Genomic DNA, 6,000 nt, shown 5'->3' on the forward strand with positions numbered 1-6,000 from the left:
TATGCTAAGAATGTATGAATGTTGTATACATCATCTCAGCTAATTCTCACAATAACCTTTTGACATTGATATGACTATTTTTACTTTAAAAGAAATTGGGACTCAAAAAGTTAAGTTACCTTTCTCAAATAACAGAAGTTTGACTAAAGGAACATAGATCTGAAATGAGTCATGACCAATACTCCAATCTGCTTTAGAACCAGATTGGGGTTCTTCTTGGTGGAGAACTGAGAATGCCAAGACAGTAAATAATAGATAAGCCTTTGCTTCCAAAGAAGTCAAGATACAGGTACTCTCAAGTTGTTTGTCAACATAGTGATACATGATGCCAGTCACACAGTGCTTCATATACAAAGACATGCATTGTTGATGAGTCCAGTGTGACATGTTTTGGCTCACAGCCATTGAACAAACAGCAATTGATCTAGGAGAATATGGAATCATTACATTTTTGATTTTGCTTTCAATGAATGCTTTAATCAACTCAGCTAACTGGAACCCTTAGGAGCTGTCCTCTTTTTAAGCTAAATCTTCAGCATTCCAGGCATAAGTCATCTGGGAAACCATAGGCAAATAAAATAAAATAAAAAGTTGGGTCAATGGCTATCAGGCAACTTCATAACTTGTCAATTCCAGCCACTTTTTTAGGCAGGTTAATTTTATCTTACTTATAAGGTTAATTGAATCATACTTATAAGACCTTACTCTACTCTTAAGGTCTTATAAGAGTAGCAGAAAATAATTTCATCTCTTTTCCTCACATTAAATTTTGTTTCAGATATACTTTGATTGGATAAGAACTGTTTTGCATAACATTACTTCAGAGTATATATAGGAGTATATTAAACATGCACATACCTAAATATCAGGTTAATTTATACTCATCTATATAGAGAAATGGAAGTTTTGCTGCTTAGCACTATGGGAATTCCATTTTTTCATATCAGCAGCCCCACAGTTAAGACATATTCATCCACCAGATGTCCCCACCATAGAGCTATTTGAGACTTTGATTATCCAAGTGTGCATCCCATTAAATCTGGACAGACACATCTGATTATCACTACTGTGATTTATGTATTTCTATCACTGGTGTAGGTACACACCAATGCAACTTGTTTTTCTTCTTTAGTCTCTCTGAGGACAATTTCTTAGCTAGATTTTGATATTGATGTCATAAACATTTAGAATCCTCCTCATGCTTGCCTTTGTGTATTAATATTAAATATAATATCTTTTTGGCACACATTTACAAACATAAATGGTTTCAAAGGAAGGATTACTTTGCATTTATATAACTTTGTTTTTCTCACCCACAAAGGTCTAGGCATTATAACCAAACCTGCCAAAATACATAACGTTTATAAAACAGACTAAATAAATGAACCATTGTCTACATTTTGCAATTTACACCTTACTTTGAGGCCTTAACTGAAGCACATACTGTTTAAACTTATTTGAAATACCCTACAAAAGAGGTTGAGATATAAAATGAAAATGCTCTGGTTTATTTTTGTAAACTCAAAATGAGAGTTAAATGTTTATATTTGTATTACCCCATTTATCTTTCTTCACAAATGTAACTTTAAGAAAATGTTTTCATAACTTACTATTCTAATAAACTTAAACATGGATTTTGACATTTTAAAGTCACCCCCTATATGTTCCCTTGTTTCTTCTATTTTCATGAATGCCACTACACTCTCATGAGCTCTCCCAAACTATTCCTTTTTATTCTACTGTGTCTCTTATTACAGGATAAGAGACTAAAACATCTGCTTGAGGTAATTACTATAAAAATTCATGAAGACAACAGAGAAACACAAAATTAGGGGGCGGAGCAAGATGGCTGAATAGGAACAGCTCCAGTCTCCAACTCCCAGCACGAGCGACACAGAAGACCGGTGATTTCTGCATTTTCAACTGAGGTACTGGGTTCATCTCGCTAGGGAGTGCCTGACAATCGGTGCTGGTCAGCTGCTGCAGCCCGACCAGCGAGAGCTGAAGCAGGGCGAGGCATCACCTCACCTGGGAAGCACAAGGGGGAAGGGAATCCCTTTTTCTAGCCAGGGGAACTGAGACACACAACACCTGGAAAATCAGGGTAACTCCCACCCCAATATTGCGCTTTAAGCAAACGGGCACACCAGGAGATTATATCCCACACCTGGCTGGAAGGGTCCCACGCCCACAGAGCCTACCTCATTGCTAGCACAGCAGTCTGCGATCTAACCACAAGGCAGCAGCAAGGCTGGGGGAGGGGTGCACCCACCATTGCTGAGGCTTAAGTAGGTAAACAAAGCCACTGGGAAGCTCCAACTGGGTGGAGCTCACAGCAGCTCAAGGAAGCCTGCCTGTCTTTGTAGACTCCACCTCTGGGGACAGGGCACAGCTAAACAACAACAACAACAAAATCAGCAAAAACCTCTGCAGATGCAAACGACTCTGTCTGACAGCTTAGAAGACAGCAGTGGATCTCCCACCACGGAGGTTGAGATCTGAGAAGGGACAGACTGCCTGCTCAAGTGGGTCCCTGACCCCTGAGTAGCCTAACTGGGAGACATCCCCCACTAGGGGCAGACTGACACCCCACACCTCACACGGTGGAGTACACCCCTGACAGGAAGCTTCCAAAGTAAGAATCAGACAGGTATACTTGCTGTTCAGCAATATTCTATCTTCTGAAGCCTCTGATGCTGATATCCAGGCAAACAGGGTCTGCAGTGGACCTCAAGCAATCTCCAACAGACCTCCAGCTGAGGGTCCTGACAGTTAGAAGGAAAATTATCAAACAGGAAGGACACCTACACCAAAACCCCATCAGTACGTCACCATCATCAATGACCAGAGGCAGACAAAACCACAAAGATGGGGAAAAAGCAGGGCAGAAAAGCTGGAAATTCAAAAAATCAGAGCGCATCTCCCCCTCCAAAGGAGCGCAGCTCATCGCCAGCAACTGGATCAAAGCTGGATGGAAAATGACTTTGACAAGGTGAGAGAAGAAGGTGTCAGTCCATCAAACTTCTCAGAGCTAAAGGAGGAATTACGTACCCAGCGCAAAGAAACTAAAAATCTTGAAAAAAGAGTGGAAGAATTGATAACTAGAATAATTAAGGCAGAGAAGGTCATAAACGAAATGACAGAGATGAAAACCATCATACAGGAAACACGTGACAAATGCACAAGCTTCAGTAACCAACTCGATCAACTGGAAGAAAGAGTATCAGCGATTGAGGATCAAATGAATGAAATGAAGCGAGAAGAGAAACCAAAAGAAAAAAGAAGAAAAAGAAATGAACAAAGCCTGCAAGAAGTATGGGATTATGTGAAAAGACCAAATCTACATCTGATTGGGGTGCCTGAAAGTGAGGGGGAAAATGGAATCAAGTTGGAAAACACTCTTCAGGATATCATCCAGGAGAACTTCCCCAAACTAGTAAGGCAGGCCAACATTCAAATTCAGGAAATACAGGAGAGCGCCACAAAGATACTCCTCGAGAAGAGCAACTCCAAGACACATAATTGCCAGATTCACCAAAGTTGAAATGAAGGAAAAAATCTTAAGGGCAGGCAGAGAGAAAGGTCGGGTTACCCACAAAGGGAAGCCCATCAGACTAACAGCAGATCTCTTGGCAGAAACTCTCCAAGCCAGAAGAGAGTGGGGGCCAATATTCAACATTCTTAAAGAAAAGAATTTTCAACCCAGAATTTCATATCCAGCCAAACTAAGTTTCATCAGTGAAGGAGAAATAAAATCCTTTACAGATAAGCAAATGCTTAGAGATTTTGTCACCACCAGGCCTCCCTTACAAGAGACCCTGAAGGAAGCACTAAACATGGAAAGGAACAACCACTACCAGCCACTGCAAAAACACGCCAAAATGTAAAGACCATCAAGGCTAGGAAGAAATTGCATCAACTAATGAGCAAAATAACCAGTTAGTATCATAATGGCAGGATCAAGTTCACACATAACAATATTAACCTTAAATGTAAATGGACTAAATGCTCCAATTAAAAGACACAGACTGGCAAACTGGATAAAGAGTCAAGAACCATCACTCTGCTGTATTCAGGAGACCCATCTCACATGCAGAGACATACATAGGCTCAAAATAAAGGGATGGAGGAAGATCTACCAAGCAAATGGAGAACAAAAATAAGCAGGGGTTGCAATCCTAGTCTCTGATTAAACAGACTTTAAACCATCAAAGATCAAAAGAGGCAAAGCTGGCCATTACATAATGGTAAAGGGATCAATTCAACAGGAAGAGCTAACTATCCTAAATATATATGCACCCAATACAGGAGCACCCAGATTCATAAAGCAAGTCCTTAGAGACTTACAAAGAGACTTAGACTCCCATACAATAATAATGGGAGACTTCAACACCCCACTGTCAACATTAGACAGATCAACGAGTCAGAAAGTTAACAAGGATATCCAGGAATTCAACTCAGCTTTGCAGCAAGCAGACCTAATAGACATCTATAGAACTCTCCACCCCAAATCAACAGAATATACATTCTTCTCAGCACCACATCACACTTATTCCAAAATTGACCATATAATTGGAAGTAAAGCACTCCTCAGCAAATGTACAAGAACAGAAATTATAACAAACTGTCTCTCAGACCATAGTGCAATCAAACTAGAACTCAGGACTAAGAAACTCAATCAAAACAGGTCAACTATATGGAAACTGAATAACCTGCTCCTGAATGACTACTGGGGACATAACGAAACGAAGGCAGAAATAAAGATGTTCTTTGAAACCAATGAGAACAAAGATACAACATACCAGAATCTCTGGGACACATTTAAAGCAGTGTGTAGAGGGAAATTTATAGCACTAAATGGCCACAAGAGAAAGCAGGAAAGATCTAAAATGGACACTCTAACATCACAATTAAAAGAACTAGAGAAGCAAGAGCAAACACATTCAAAAGCTAGCAGAAGACAAGAAATAACTAAGATCAGAGCAGAACTGAAGGAGATAGAGACACAAAAAACCCTCCAAAAAATCAATGAATCCAGGAGTTGGTTTTTTGAAAAGATCAACAAAATTGACAGACCGCTAGCAAGATTAATAAAGAAGAAAAGAGAGAAGAATCAAATAGACTCAATAAAAAATGATAAAGGGGATCTCACCACTGACCCCACAGAAATACAAACTACCATCAGAGAATACTATAAACACCTCTACGCAAATCAACTAGAAAATCTAGAAGAAATGGATAATTTCCTGGACACTTACAATCTTCCAAGACTAAACCAGGAAGAAGTTGAAACCCTGAATAGACCAATAGCAGGCTCTGAAATTGAGGCAATAATTAATAGCCTACCAACCAAAAAAAGTCCAGGACCAGATGGATTCACAGCTGAATTCTACCAGAGGTACAAGGAGGAGCTGGTACCATTCCTTCTGAAACTATTCCAATCTATAGAAAAGGAGGGAATCCTCCTTAACTCATTTTATGAGGCCAACATCATTCTGATACCAAAGCCTGGCAGAGACACAACAAAAAAAGAGAATTTTAGACCAATATCCCTGATGAACATCGATGCAAAAATCCTCAATAAAATACTGGCAAACAGGATTCAGCAGCACATCAAAAAGCTTATCCACCATGATCAAGTGGGCTTCATCCCTGGGACGCAAGGCTGGTTCAACATTCACAAATCAATAAACGTAATCCAGCATATAAATAGAACCAAAGACAAGAACGACATGATTATCTCTATAGATGCAGAAAAGGCCTTTGACAAAATTCAACAGCCCTTCATGCTAAAAACGCTCAATAAATTCGGTATTGATGGAATGTACCTCAAAATAATAAAAGCTATTTATGACAAACCCACAGCCAATATCATACTGAATGGGCAAAAACTGGAAACATTCCCTTTGAAAACTGGCACAAGACAGGGATGCCCTCTCTTACCACTCCTATTCAACATAGTGTTGGAAGTTCTGGCTAGGGCAATCAGGCAAGAGAAAG

This window comes from Rhinopithecus roxellana, chromosome 6 (assembly GCF_007565055.1).
Source record: "Rhinopithecus roxellana isolate Shanxi Qingling chromosome 6, ASM756505v1, whole genome shotgun sequence".
Classification (NCBI taxonomy): domain Eukaryota; kingdom Metazoa; phylum Chordata; class Mammalia; order Primates; family Cercopithecidae; genus Rhinopithecus; species Rhinopithecus roxellana.